This window comes from Oncorhynchus mykiss, chromosome 27 (assembly GCF_057628025.1).
Source record: "Oncorhynchus mykiss isolate SJ-2025 chromosome 27, ASM5762802v1, whole genome shotgun sequence".
Lineage (NCBI taxonomy): Eukaryota > Metazoa > Chordata > Actinopteri > Salmoniformes > Salmonidae > Oncorhynchus > Oncorhynchus mykiss.
This window is the reverse complement of record NC_143048.1, coordinates 44,990,348-45,005,060: the sequence shown is the minus strand read 5'-3', so window position 1 is coordinate 45,005,060 and position 14,713 is coordinate 44,990,348. Positions and strand designations below refer to the sequence as shown.

The window sequence follows — 14,713 nt, the reverse complement described above, 5'->3', positions numbered from 1 at the left end:
AGGACTCCGAGGCTCTTCTAGAGGAGACTCATAAACCCCCCCCCCCCCCCCCCCCGCAGCTTCCTCTCCCTCCCACCACCCCTCCACTCTCTCCCACCTTAGATCCCTCCAGGTAACTTGACCTCGTACCTACACACTACCCTGCTTCAGGCTACATGATGGGTCGGGAAAGAGGATATTCACAGAGAGAGTTAGAACCGACAGCTCATATTTCACAGAGAGAGTTAATACAGACAACTCACATTCACAGAGCTTCCAGGACCTCCTAGCAGCCTTATTGCAGTACTTCGTACACCGACATTGAAAAGTAAAAGCAAGCAGCCTTGTCCGAGCCAGAACAGCCTATAGATCAGGAGCCCATCTCCTGTTTCTGTAGCGTGAGGCAGTATGATGTACAAGGACACCCCCTGGCCAGAACAGCCTATAGATCAGGAGCCCATCTCCTGTTTCTGTAGCGTGAGGCAGTATGATGTACAAGTACACCCCCTGGCCAGAACAGCCTATAGATCAGGAGCCCATCTCCTGTTTCTGTAGCGTGAGGCAGTATGATGTACAAGTACACCCCCTGGCCAGGACAGCCTATAGATCAGGAGCCCATCTCCTGTTTCTGTAGCGTGAGGCAGTATGATGTACAAGTACACCCCCTGGCCAGAACAGCCTATAGATCAGGAGCCCATCTCCTGTTTCTGTAGCGTGAGGCAGTATGATGTACAAGGACACCCCCTGGCCAGAACAGCCTATAGATCAGGAGCCCATCTCCTGTTTCTGTAGCGTGAGGCAGTATGATGTACAAGTACACCCCCTGGCCAGAACAGCCTATAGATCAGGAGCCCATCTCCTGTTTCTGTAGCGTGAGGCAGTATGATGTACAAGTACACCCCCTGGCCAGAACAGCCTATAGATCAGGAGCCCATCTCCTGTTTCTGTAGCGTGAGGCAGTATGATGTACAAGTACACCCCCTGGCCAGAACAGCCTATAGATCAGGAGCCCATCTCCTGTTTCTGTAGCGTGAGGCAGTATGATGTACAAGTACACCCCCTGGCCAGAACAGCCTATAGATCAGGAGCCCATCTCCTGTTTCTGTAGCGTGAGGCAGTATGATGTACAAGTACACCCCCTGGCCAGAACAGTCTATAGATCAGGAGCCCATCTCCTGTTTCTGTAGCGTGAGGCAGTATGATGTACAAGTACACCCCCTGGCCAGAACAGCCTATAGATCAGGAGCCCATCTCCTGTTTCTGTAGCGTGAGGCAGTATGATGTACAAGGACACCCCTTGGCCAGAACAGCCTATAGATCAGGAGCCCATCTCCTGTTTCTGTAGCGTGAGGCAGTATGATGTACAAGTACACCCCCTGGCCAGAACAGCCTATAGATCAGGAGCCCATCTCCTGTTTCCTGAGGCAGTATGATGTACAAGTACACCCCCTGGCCAGAACAGCCTATAGATCAGGAGCCCATCTCCTGTTTCCTGAGGCAGTATGATGTACAAGGACACCCCCTGGCCAGAACAGCCTATAGATCAGGAGCCCATCTCCTGTTTCCTGAGGCAGTATGATGTACAAGGACACCCCTTGGCCAGAACAGTCTATAGATCAGGAGCCCATCTCCAGTTTCCTGAGGCAGTATGATGTACAAGGACACCCCTTGGCCAGAACAGTCTATAGATCAGGAGCCCATCTCCAGTTTCCTGAGGCAGTATGATGTACCAGGACACCCCCTGGACAAGACATTGGACTTTCGCGGGGCTTTAACATCAAAATTGACTAATTCTACGAAGCAGAACTAAGGCAAACATTTGAACTTATCACTTGCAGCAATTATATATTTATATAGAGCCTTCTGAAAGTATTCACACCCCTTGACTTAATCCACATGTTCTGAATTTAAAATGGATTAAATGTAGATGTTTTTTTGGGGGGGTCACTAGCCTACACACAATACCCCGTAATGACATCACAATACCATGTAATGACATCACAATACCCCGTAATGACATCACAATACCATGTAATGACATCACAATACCCCGTAATGACATCACAATACCATGTAATGACATCACAATACCATGTAATGACATCACAATACCCCATAATGTCAAAGTGGAATTATTTTTTGGTTTTTGAAATATTTACTAATAAATGAAAGATGGAAATCTGAAAATGTATTGAGTCAATAAGTATTCAACCCCTTTGTTAAGGCGATGTCTAAATAAGTTCAGGGCTAAAAAAAACGTGCTTAACAAGTCACAATAAGTTACATGGACTCACTCTGTATGTGTGCAATAATAGTGTTTATCATGATTGACTACCTCATCTCTGTACCCCACACATACAATTATCTATAAAGTCTCAGTCGAGCAGTGAATTTCAAACACATATTCAACCACAAACACCAGGGAGGTTTTCCAATGCCTCGCAAAGAAGGGCACCTATTGGTAGATGTGTTTTTTTTTTTAAAGCAGACATTGAATATCCCTTTGAGCATGGTGAGGTTATTAATTACACTTTGGATGGTGTATCAATACATCCAGTCACTACAAAGATACAGGCGTCCTTCCTAACTCAGTTGCCGGAGAGGAAGGAAACCGCTCAGGGATTTAACCATGAGGCCAATGGTGACTTTAAAACAGTTACAGAGTTTAATGGCTGCGATTGGAGAAAACTGAGGATGGATCAACAACATTGTAGTCACTAAACAATACAAACCTGACAGAGTGAAATAAGGAAGCCTGTACAGAATAAAAATATTCCAAAACATTCATCCTGTTTGTTTTGTCTTGAATAGAAAGTGTTATGTTTCGGGAAAATCCAATACATTACAGAGAATCACTCTCCATATTTTCCAGCATAATCGTGGCTGCATCATGTTATGGGTATGCTTGTAATCATTAAGGACTTGGGATAAAAAGAAAGGGAGTAGAGCTATGCAGGACAATAGCCTAAAACACAAGGTCAAATCTACACTGGAGTGGCTTACCAAGAACAGTGAATGTTCCTGAGTGGTCGAGTTACAGTTTTGGCTTAAATTTGCTTGAAAATCTATGGCAAGACTTGAAAATATTTGTCTAGCAATGACCAACAACCAATTTAACAGGGCTTGATTATTTTTTTTAAGAATAATGTTGTACAATCCAGGTGTGCAAAGCTCTTAGAGACTTACCCAGAAAGACTCAGTTGTAAATCACTGCCAAAGGTGATTCTAATTTCTGTATTTACATTTTCAATAAATTTGCAAAGATTTCTAAAAACATGTTTTTACTTTGTCATTATGGGGTATTGTGTGTCGATGGATGAGAAAATAAATGTCATCCATTTTGAATTCAGTCTGTAACATAAAACATGGAATAAGTCAAAGGGAATGAATACTTTGAAGGCACTGTAGGTAACGCTTCACGATAATTGTGTACAGAAATGTTACTATGCAGGTACAAAGCAATAGGGCCAGGACAGGGCCAGGACAGGGCCAGGATAAGGTCAGGACAGGGCCAGGACAGGGCCAGGACAGGGCCAGGACAGGGCCAGGACAGGGCCAGGGCCAACCATTTGGGTCTGGACAGCATTGCTGCAATAATGTCTGGACTGTTGAGAGAGCAGTAGGGGATGAGATCGTGATGCAGCTAGCTAGCCTGGAACGTCACAGTCATATTAAAAGGTCCCTATATGGGCGATTCCACGGTAACAGAATGATGCTGACACTCACATTTCTCACTTTAAAAATGTATGTCAAACCAAAACCAAAGTTAAACAAACCATACAACTCTATGCACAACGGACTACTTTGAACAATTCCCACAGAAAATATTACAAAAACGCATCTAAAAAAACAGTGCTGATGCAAAGTTTGGTAACAACAGAATGACTGTTTGTGACATCGTTCTGTTATCGAACTTTGCATCTGTTTTCCATTTTACTTCTAGTGCGACTAGCCCCTAGGCTCCTCCCTCTTTTTCCCCTTCTAATGTGACTGTCCCCGATGCTCCTCCCTCTTTTCCCACCTGCCCCGCTACAAAGTTTCTCCCTGCAGGCGGTCACTGAGTCCGAGGTGCTAAAGGGGCTTCTTAGGGCTAGGCCCCTTTTTTCTCTCTCCACTTCCTGCCTGACTGACGTGCCCAAAGTAAACAGCCTATTGCTCAGGCCCTGAAGCCAGGATATGCATATAGTTGGTACCGTTGGAAAGAAAACACTTTGAAGTTTGTAGAAATGTTAAAATAATGTAGGTGAATATAACACAATAGATATGGTAAGAGAAAATCCAAAGAAAAACCAACCCGGAAGTTTTTTGTTGTTGAGAGAGACCATCCTCTTAGAAATGCAAGAGAATTGCCAAGCCTGTCTTTCCTTTCTAGGGAGGTTCCCATTACTTGGTTCATTCTTTATTTAAAAGGGGAGAACAAGCTGATCCTAACTTATAGTGCTATTTCTATTTTGTCCTGTTTATTAACTGACAAAAGTTTTGGAAAAACTTGTCAATAACTAACTGACTGGCTTTCTTGATGTCTATAGTATTCTCTCGGGTACGCAATCTGGTTTCCACTCAGGTTTTGGATGTGGCATCGACACTTTAAAGGTCCTTAAGGATGTAACCATTGCCCTTGATTCTATGCAATGTTGTGCTGCTATTTTTATTGCCTTGGCCAAAGCTTTTGATACGGTAGACTATTCCATTCTTGTGGGCCAGATTATTGGTGTCGCTGAGGGGTCTTTGGCCTGGTTTGCTAACTACTACTCTCAAAGAGTGCAGTGTATAAAGTCAGACAATATGCTGTCTCAGCCACTGCCTGTCACCAAGGGAGTACCCCAAGGCTCGATCCTCTGCCCCACGCTCTTCTCAATTTACATCAACAACATAGCTCAGGCAGTAGGAAGTGCTCTCACCCATTTATATGCAGATGATACAGTCTTATACTCAGCTGGCCCCTCCCCGAATGTTGTGTTAAATGCTCTACAGCAAAGCTTTCTTAGTGTCCAACAAGCTTTCTCTGCCCTTTACCTTGTTCTGAACACCTCCAAAACAAAGGTCATGTGGTTTGGTAAGAAGAATGCCCCTCCTCCCACAGGTGTTTTTACTGCCTCTGAGGGTTTAGAGCTTGAGGTAGTCACCTCATACAAGTACTTGGGAGTATGGCTAGACGGTGCACTGTCCTTCTCTCAGCACATATCAAAGCTACAGGCTAAAGTTAAATCTAGACTTGGTTTTCTCTATCGCAATCGCTCCTCTTTTACCCCAGCTGCCAAACTAACCCTGATTCAGAGATGACCATCCTACCCATGCTAGATTACAGAGACATAATTTATAGATCGGCAGGTAAGGGTGCTCTCTACTATTCGGCAATCAAATTTGCCACCAACGCTCCTTATAGGACACTCTGTATTCCTCTGTAAACTGGTCATCTCTGTAAACCCGTCGCAAGACCCACTGGTTGATGCCTATTTATAAAACCCTCTTAGGACCCACTCCCCCCTATCTGAGATATCTATTGCAGCCCTCATCCTCCACATACAACACCCGTTCTGCCAGTCACATTCTGTTAAAGGTCCCTAAAGCACGAACATCCCTGGGTCGCTCCTCTTTTCAGTTCACTGCAGCTAGCGACTGGAACGAACCGCAACAAACACTCAAACTGGACAGTTTTATCTCAATCTCTACATTCAAAGACTCAATCATGGACACTCTTACTGACAATTGTGGCTGCTTTGCGTGAATGTATTGTTGTCTCTACCTTCTTGCCTGTTTTGGTGTTGACTGTGCCCAATAATGTTTATACCATGTTTTGTGATGCTACCATGTTGTGTGGCTACCATGTGAGTTGTCATGTGTTGCTATGTTGTCGTCTTAGGTCTATGTCGTAGAGGTCGACCGATTATGATTTTTCAACGCCGATACCGATTATTGGAGGACCAAAAAAGCCGATAACGATTAATCGGCCGACTTTTTTACATTTATTTGTAATAATGACAATTACAACAATACTGAACACTTATTTTAACTTAATATAATACATCAATAAAATCAATTTAGCCTCAAATAAATAATGAAACAAGTTCAATTTGGTTTAAATAATGCCAAAACTAAGTGTTGGAGAAGAAAGTAAAAGTGCAATATGTGCTATGTAAGAAAGCTAATGTTTAAGTTCCTTGCTCAGAACATGAGAACATATGAAAGCTGGTGGTTCCTTTTAACATGAGTCTTCAATATTCCCAGGTAAGAAGTTTAAGGTTGTAGTTATTATAGGAATTATAGGACTATTTCTCTCTATACCATTTGTATTTCATATACCTTTGACTATTGGATGTTCTTATAGGCACTTTAGTATTGCCTGTGTAACCGTACAGCTTCCGTCCCTCTCCTCGCCCCTACCTGGGCTCGAACCAGGAACACATCGACAACAGCCACCCTCGAAGCATCGTTACCCATCGCTCCACAAAAGCCGCAGCCCTTGCAGAGCATGGGGAACAACTACTCCAAGTCTCAGAGCGAGTGACGTCACCGATTGAAACTCTATTAGCGCGCACCCCTCTAACTAGCTAGCCATTTCACATCGGTTACACCAGCCTAATCTCGGGGGTTGATAGACATAAACAGCGCAATGCTCGAAGCATTGCGAAGAGCTGCTGGCAAAACGCACGAAAGTGCTGTTTGAATGAATGCTTACGAGCCTGCTGGTGCCTACCATCGCTCAGTCAGACTGCTCTATCAAATATCAAATCATAGACTTAATTATAACATAATAACACACAGAAATACGAGCCTTCGGTCATTAATATGGTCGAATCCGGAAACTATCATCTCGAAAACAAAACGTTTATTCTTTCAGCGAAATACGGAACTGTTCCGTATTTTATCTAACGGGTGGCATCCATCAGTCTAAATATTGCTGTTACATTGCACAACCTTCAATGTTATGTCATAATTATGTACAATTCTGGCAAATTAATTACGGTCTTTGTTAGGAATAAATGGACATCACACAGTTCGCAACGAGCCAGGTGGCCCAAACTGCTGCATATACCCTGACTGCTCGCACCGAACGCAAGAGAAGTGACAATTTCCCTAATTATAAGAAATTCATGTTAGCAGGCAATATTAACTAAATATGCAGGTTTAAAAATATATACTTGTGTATTGATTTTAAAGAAAGGCATGGATGTTTATGGTTAGGTTTGGTGCAACGACAGTGCTAAATCATCACCCGTTTGGCTGTGATTCGATGATAAATTAACAGGCACCGCATCGATTATATGCAACGCAGGACACGCTAGATAAACTAGTAATATCATCAACCATGTGTAGTTAACTAGTGATTATGTTAAGATTGATTGTTTTTTTTATAAGTTTAATAGTAGCTAGCAACTTACCTTGGCTTCTTGCTGCCCCCCCCCCCGTCATTGTAATTAAGAATTTGTTCTTAACTGACTTGCCTCGTTAGATAAAGGTTCTATTAAATAAATACATACAAATCTGCACTGATCTTTAAGTAAATGTGCTTCTGTAAAATTATCCATGGAAATTATTTTTAAAAATTGTCCTTGGACATAAGAGTTGTATGGTTTGTTTAACTTTAAAATCTTCGTTAATAATTTTTTTTGACATACAATCCGAGTCTCAGTATCATTCTGTTATCGTGGAATTGCCCATGTTCTCAGATACAGAGAGTGATGATTCTGTTACCGTGGAATTGCCCATGTTCTCAGATACAGAGAGTGATGATTCTGTTAGCCTACATCCTCCAACAAGGTCACCGTGTTAAATGCTGCTACACAAATTAGTCAAAGATGCAGTCCCAAATGGCACCCTATTCCCTATATAGACCTCTGGTCAAAAGTAGTGTACTATATAGGGAATAGGGTGCCATTTGGGATGTAACGAATGACTAGCTCTGTTTTTTGTACCAGGGTGTTGGTGATGATATGCTGAAGACTTGTCTCCAAAACATCAGTGGTAGACAAGACAGACAAGGGTCTAACAGTGTTCCAAATCTAATCAAATCTGCAGGATATTTAGTCCATCCTCATTCTACCACACACAAGTCATTCTGAGACCATTCGTTCATGATATGACCATGAGTACTACAGCTGGTCTCCAACTACATTGTCAAAATCAACACAATCAATTCTTATTATTCTACAGCTTGTCTTTTATGTCCTGCGTGTGTATTTGGTTTAATCAATAGCTTACAATAGACTGGTGTCAAGTTTAATTGGGGGGAAACCTGTAGCAAGGCAGGCATGTGATGAATAGTCTGTGTCTCTTTGTCAGAGTCACCCTGGGCTTCTCTGGTCAGTGACGAAGATACAACAGAGACATCACACTTGGGGGGGGGGGGTTTACCTCTCACCGGGGCGGGGACTGGAACATATTGTGATGTGAATTACTGCTCAATGTAGCCTATAGATTATTATAACTTCCGCGACGCATATAAGGCCCTGCCCCGCCCCCCTTTCGGAAAAGCTGACCACGACTCCATTTTGTTGATCCCTGCCTACAGACAGAAACTAAAACAAGAGGCTCCCACGCTGAGGTCTGTCCAACGCTGGTCCGACCAAGCTGACTCCACACTCCAAGACTGCTTCCATCACGTGGACTGGGAGATGTTTCGTATTGCGTCAGATAACAACATTGACGAATACGCTGATTCGGTGTGCGAGTTCATTAGAACGTGCGTTGAAGATGTCGTTCCCATAGCAACGATTAAAACATTCCCTAACCAGAAACCGTGGATTGATGGCAGCATTCGTGTGAAACTGAAAGCGCGAACCACTGCTTTTAATCAGGGCAAGGTGTCTGGTAACATGACCGAATACAAACAGTGCAACTATTCCCTCCGCAAGGCTATCAAACAAGCTAAGCGCCAGTACAGAGACAAAGTAGAATCTCAATTCAACGGCTCAGACACAAGAGGCATGTGGCAGGGTCTACAGTCAATCACGGACTACAGGAAGAAACCCAGCCCAGTCACGGACCAGGATGTCTTGCTCCCAGGCAGACTAAATAACTTTTTTGCCCGCTTTGAGGACAATACAGTGCCACTGACACAGCCTGCAACGAAAACATGCGGTCTCTCCTTCACTGCAGCCGAGGTGAGTAAGACATTTAAACGTGTTAACCCTCGCAAGGCTGCAGGCCCAGATGGCATCCCCAGCCGCGCCCTCAGAGCATGCGCAGACCAGCTGGCCGGTGTGTTTACGGACATATTCAATCAATCCCTATACCAGTCTGCTGTTCCCACATGCTTCAAGAGGGCCACCATTGTTCCTGTTCCCAAGAAAGCTAAGGTAACTGAGCTAAATGACTACCGCCCCGTAGCACTCACATCCGTCATCATGAAGTGCTTTGAGAGACTAGTCAAGGACCATATCACCTCCACCCTACCTGACACCCTAGACCCACTCCAATTTGCTTACCGCCCAAATAGGTCCACAGACGATGCAATCTCAACCACACTGCACACTGCCCTAACCCATCTGGACAAGAGGAATACCTATGTGAGAATGCTGTTCATCGACTACAGCTCGGCATTCAACACCATAGTACCCTCCAAGCTCGTCATCAAGCTCGAGACCCTGGGTCTCGACCCCGCCCTGTGCAACTGGGTACTGGACTTCCTGACGGGCCGCCCCCAGGTGGTGAGGGTAGGCAACAACATCTCCTCCCCGCTGATCCTCAACACTGGGGCCCCACAAGGTTGCGTTCTGAGCCCTCTCCTGTACTCCCTGTTCACCCACGACTGCGTGGCCACGCACGCCTCCAACTCAATCATCAAGTTTGCGGACGACACAACAGTGGTAGGCTTGATTACCAACAACGATGAGACGGCCTACAGGGAGGAGGTGAGGGCCCTCGGAGTGTGGTGTCAGGAAAACAACCTCACACTCAACGTCAACAAAACTAAGGAGATGATTGTGGACTTCAGGAAACAGCAGAGGGAACACCCCCCTATCCACATCGATGGAACAGTAGTGGAGAGGGTAGCAAGTTTTAAGTTCCTCGGCATACACATCACAGACAAACTGAATTGGTCCACTCACACAGACAGCATCGTGAAGAAGGCGCAGCAGCGCCTCTTCAACCTCAGGAGGCTGAAGAAATTCGGCTTGTCACCAAAAGCACTCACAAACTTCTACAGATGCACAATCGAGAGCATCCTGGCGGGCTGTATCACCGCCTGGTATGGCAACTGCACCGCCCTCAACCGTAAGGCTCTCCAGAGGGTAGTGAGGTCTGCACAACGCATCACCGGGGGCAAACTACCTGCCCTCCAGGACACCTACACCACCCAATGTCACAGGAAGGCCATAAAGATCATCAAGGACATCAACCACCCGAGCCACTGCCTGTTCACCCCGCTATCATCCAGAAGGCGAGGTCAGTACAGGTGCATCAAAGCTGGGACCGAGAGACTGAAAAACAGCTTCTATCTCAAGGCCATCAGACTGTTAAACAGCCACCACTAACACTGAGTGGCTGCTGCCAACACACTGACACTGACTCAACTCCAGCCACTTTAATAATGGGAATTGATGGGAAATGATGTAAATATATCACTAGCCACTTTAAACAATGCTACCTTATATAAATGTTACTTACCCTACATTATTCATCTCATATGCATACGTATATACTGTACTCTATATCATCGACGGTATCCTTATGTAATACATGTATCACTAGCCACTTTATACTATACTATGCCACTTTGTTTACATACTCATCTCATTTGTACATACTGTACCCGATACCATCTACTGTATCTTGCCTATGCTGCTCTGTACCATCACTCATTCATATATCCTTATGTACATATTCTTTATCCCCTTACACTGTGTACAAGACAGTAGTTTTGGAATTGTTAGTTAGATTACCTGTTATTACTGCATTGTCGGAACTAGAAGCACAAGCATTTCGCTACACTCGCATTAACATCTGCTAACCATGTGTATGTGACAAATAAAATTTGATTTGATTTGATTTGATTTAAAGGCTATAGGTGCCCTTCGTGTGACGGAGGCATTGAAAATGATGCTAGGGCATTGAATGGGCGCGCACATGCATGTATCCATTATTTATGGTAAACCAAGTGTCGGCTACATGTCTTATACAGTCATTTCAGCTTTGATGGCTGGATTTGACAAACACCAGACATCCTACCTCTGAGTTTAGCCTGTCTTAAACAATTAGACAAACGGTAGCCTGTATATGAAAGAGAAATCTGCGTTATGCCTTGTTATTGACGCGGTCACGGTTATTAGTCCCGGTCTCTAGGACCTAGGGGGGGGGAACATATCTCGGCGTCAAACATCAGGCTAATTTATCCCCACCACATGAGAAGAAAGCAAACATTATGCATCAAAACATACCTGTTCATTACTCGCAGTTGACTATTGTGGCTGTCGTCCAGTGTATGCGGTGAATTGGACGCGCTGTGTAGAATAAGGCATCGCTAGTCTGTGCCGCGGAAAGCTCCGTCTGTTGCCGCTACCATGTTGTTTCTACGCCACTACAGAGAGGAAGAGGCGAAGCGAGAGGTTTTACTCCGCCCCAAATCTGTCCACGGAAATAAACCCACGAAGTGAGGAATTTTTGTATGCAGGTCAATGAGAGCGTGTCAAAATTGATTTAAAAAAAAATGTTTTATTGCTCATTTGCTACGTGAGGTTTATTTGATCGAATAGAAATGTCGTAATGGTCAGGTTGTTTAGGTGCACTCTAGTTGGGGGGGAGTAGCAACCCATGTCCGTGATAAATTAATGTCAATGAAGATTTAACCCGAGATGGTCCTTTTTAGGTTTTGAACGTTTATTAGTTAAAATATACTAATATACAAAAGTATGTGGACGTCCCTTCAAATTAGTGGATTCGGCTTTTTCAGCAACACCCGTTGCTGACAGGTGTATAAAGTGGAGCGCACGGCCATGCAATCTCCATAGACAAACATTGGCAGAAGAATGTCCTTACTGAAGAGCTCAGTGACTTTCAACGTGGCACCGTCATAGTCAACAAGTCAGTTTGTCAAATGTCTGCCAAGCTAGAGCTGCCCCTTCAACTGTAAGTGCTGTTACTGTGAAGTGGAAACGTCAAGGATGAACAACGGCTCAGCCGAGAAGTGGTAGGCCGCATGAGCTCACAGAACAGGACTATTAGTTGTATTAGTAGTTGTAGTTTTATTAGTAGTTGTATCAGTAGTTGTAGCAGTAGTTGTATTAGTTGTATCAGTAGTTGTATCAGTAGTTGTATCAGTAGTTGTATTAGTAGTTGTATTAGTAGTTGTATCAGTAGTTGTATTAGTAGTTGTATTAGTAGTTGTATTAGTAGTTGTATCAGTAGTTGTAGCAGTATGTTTTATTAGTAGTTGTATCAGTAGTTGTATTAGTTGTATTAGTAGTTGTATCAGTAGTTGTATCAGTAGTTGTATTAGTAGTTGTATCAGTAGTTGTATTAGTAGTTGTATTAGTAGTTGTATTAGTAGTTGTATCAGTAGTTGTAGCAGTATGTTTTATTAGTAGTTGTATCAGTAGTTGTATTAGTTGTATTAGTAGTTGTATCAGTAGTTGTATCAGTAGTTGTATTAGTAGTTGTATCAGTAGTTGTATCAGTAGTTGTATTAGTAGTTGTATCAGTAGTTGTATTAGTAGTTGTATCAGTAGTTGTATTAGTAGTTGTATCAGTAGTTGTAGCAGTAGTTGTAGCAGTATGTTTTATTAGTAGTTGTAGCAGTAGTTGTATTAGTTGTATTAGTAGTTGTATCAGTAGTTGTATCAGTAGTTGTATTAGTAGTTGTATCAGTAGTTGTATCAGTAGTTGTATTAGTAGTTGTATCAGTAGTTGTAGCAGTAGTTGTATTAGTTGTATTAGTAGTTGTATCAGTAGTTGTATCAGTAGTTGTATTAGTAGTTGTATCAGTAGTTGTATCAGTAGTTGTATCAGTAGTTGTATTAGTAGTTGTATCAGTAGTTGTATCAGTATGTTTTATTAGTAGTTGTAGCAGTAGTTGTATTAGTTGTATTAGTAGTTGTATCAGTAGTTGTATCAGTAGTTGTATTAGTAGTTGTATCAGTAGTTGTATTAGTAGTTGTATCAGTAGTTGTATCAGTAGTTGTATTAGTTGTATTAGTATTTGTAGCAGTATGTTTTATTAGTAGTTGTAGCAGTAGGTTTTATTAGTAGTTGTAGCAGTAGGTTTTATTAGTAGTTGTAGCAGTAGGTTTTAGTAGTTGTATTAGTAGTTGTAGCAGTAGTTGTAGTTGTATTAGTAGGTTTTATTAGTAGTTGTAGCAGTAGTTGTAGCAGTAGTTGTATCAGTAGTTGTATCAGTAGTTGTATCAGTAGTTGTATTAGTAGGTTTTATTAGTAGTTGTAGCAGTAGTTGTATTAGTAGTTGTAGCAGTAGTTGTAGTTGTATTAGTAGTTGTAGCAGTAGGTTTTATTAGTAGTTGTAGCAGTAGGTTTTATTAGTAGTTGTAGCAGTAGTTGTATTAGTAGTTGTAGCAGTAGTTGTAGTTGTATTAGTAGTTGTAGCAGTAGGTTTTATTAGTAGTTGTAGCAGTAGGTTTTAGTAGTTGTATTAGTAGTTGTAGCAGTAGTTGTAGTTGTATTAGTAGGTTTTATTAGTAGTTGTAGCAGTAGTTGTAGCAGTAGTTGTATCAGTAGTTGTATCAGTAGTTGTATCAGTAGTTGTATTAGTAGGTTTTATTAGTAGTTGTAGCAGTAGTTGTATTAGTAGTTGTAGCAGTAGTTGTATTAGTAGGTTTTATTAGTAGTTGTATTAGTAGTTGTAGCAGTAGTTGTATTAGTAGTTGTATTAGTAGGTTTTATTAGTAGTTGTATTAGTAGTTGTAGCAGTAGTTGTATTAGTAGTTGTAGCAGTAGGTGTAGTTGTATTAGTAGGTTTTATTAGTAGTTGTAGCAGTAGTTGTAGCAGTAGTTGTATTAGTAGGTTTTATTAGTAGTTGTAGCAGTAGTTGTATTAGTAGTTGTATCAGTAGTTGTATTAGTAGTTGTATCAGTAGTTGTATCAGTAGTTGTATCAGTAGTTGTATCAGTAGTTGTATTAGTAGGTTTTATTAGTAGTTGTAGCAGTAGTTGTATTAGTAGTTGTATCAGTAGTTGTATCAGTAGTTGTATCAGTAGTTGTATTAGTAGGTTTTATTAGTAGTTGTAGCAGTAGTTGTATTAGTAGTTGTATCAGTAGTTGTATCAGTAGTTGTAGCAGTAGTTGTATTAGTAGTTGTAGCAGTAGGTTTTATTAGTAGTTGTAGCAGTAGTTGTAGCAGTAGTTGTAGCAGTAGTTGTATCAGTAGTTGTATCAGTAGTTGTATCAGTAGTTGTATTAGTAGGTTTTATTAGTAGTTGTAGCAGTAGTTGTATTAGTAGTTGTAGCAGTAGGTTTTATTAGTAGTTGTAGCAGTAGGTTTTATCAGTAGTTGTATTAGTTGTATTAGTAGTTGTATCAGTAGTTGTATTAGTAGTTGTAGCAGTAGTTGTATTAGTTGTATTAGTAGTTGTATCAGTAGTTGTATTAGTAGTTGTAGCAGTAGTTGTATTAGTTGTATTAGTAGTTGTATCAGTAGTTGTATTAGTAGTTGTAGCAGTAGTTGTATTAGTTGTATTAGTAGTTGTATCAGTAGTTGTATTAGTAGTTGTAGCAGTAGTTGTATTAGTTGTATCAGTAGTTGTATTAGTAGTTGTATCAGTAGTTGTATTAGTAGTTGTA

At 42.0% G+C, this 14,713-nt stretch overlaps 1 protein-coding gene across 4 annotated transcripts in view; it reads right to left on the bottom strand.

The window, feature by feature from the left end:
• The window catches only part of LOC110508084 (rho guanine nucleotide exchange factor TIAM1), a 217,684-nt gene extending 206,141 nt beyond the window's left edge, over nt 1-11,543 (bottom strand). For 3 of the 4 annotated variants that reach the window (XM_090224100.1, XM_090224103.1, XM_090224104.1), the window contains exon 1: nt 11,361-11,543. The gene's annotated coding sequence lies outside the window, so the exon portion shown is untranslated. The remainder of the gene's footprint in view (nt 1-11,360) is intronic. The other variant, XM_090224101.1, reaches the window with a different exon arrangement.
• Nucleotides 11,544-14,713: the final 3,170 nt, after the last annotated feature.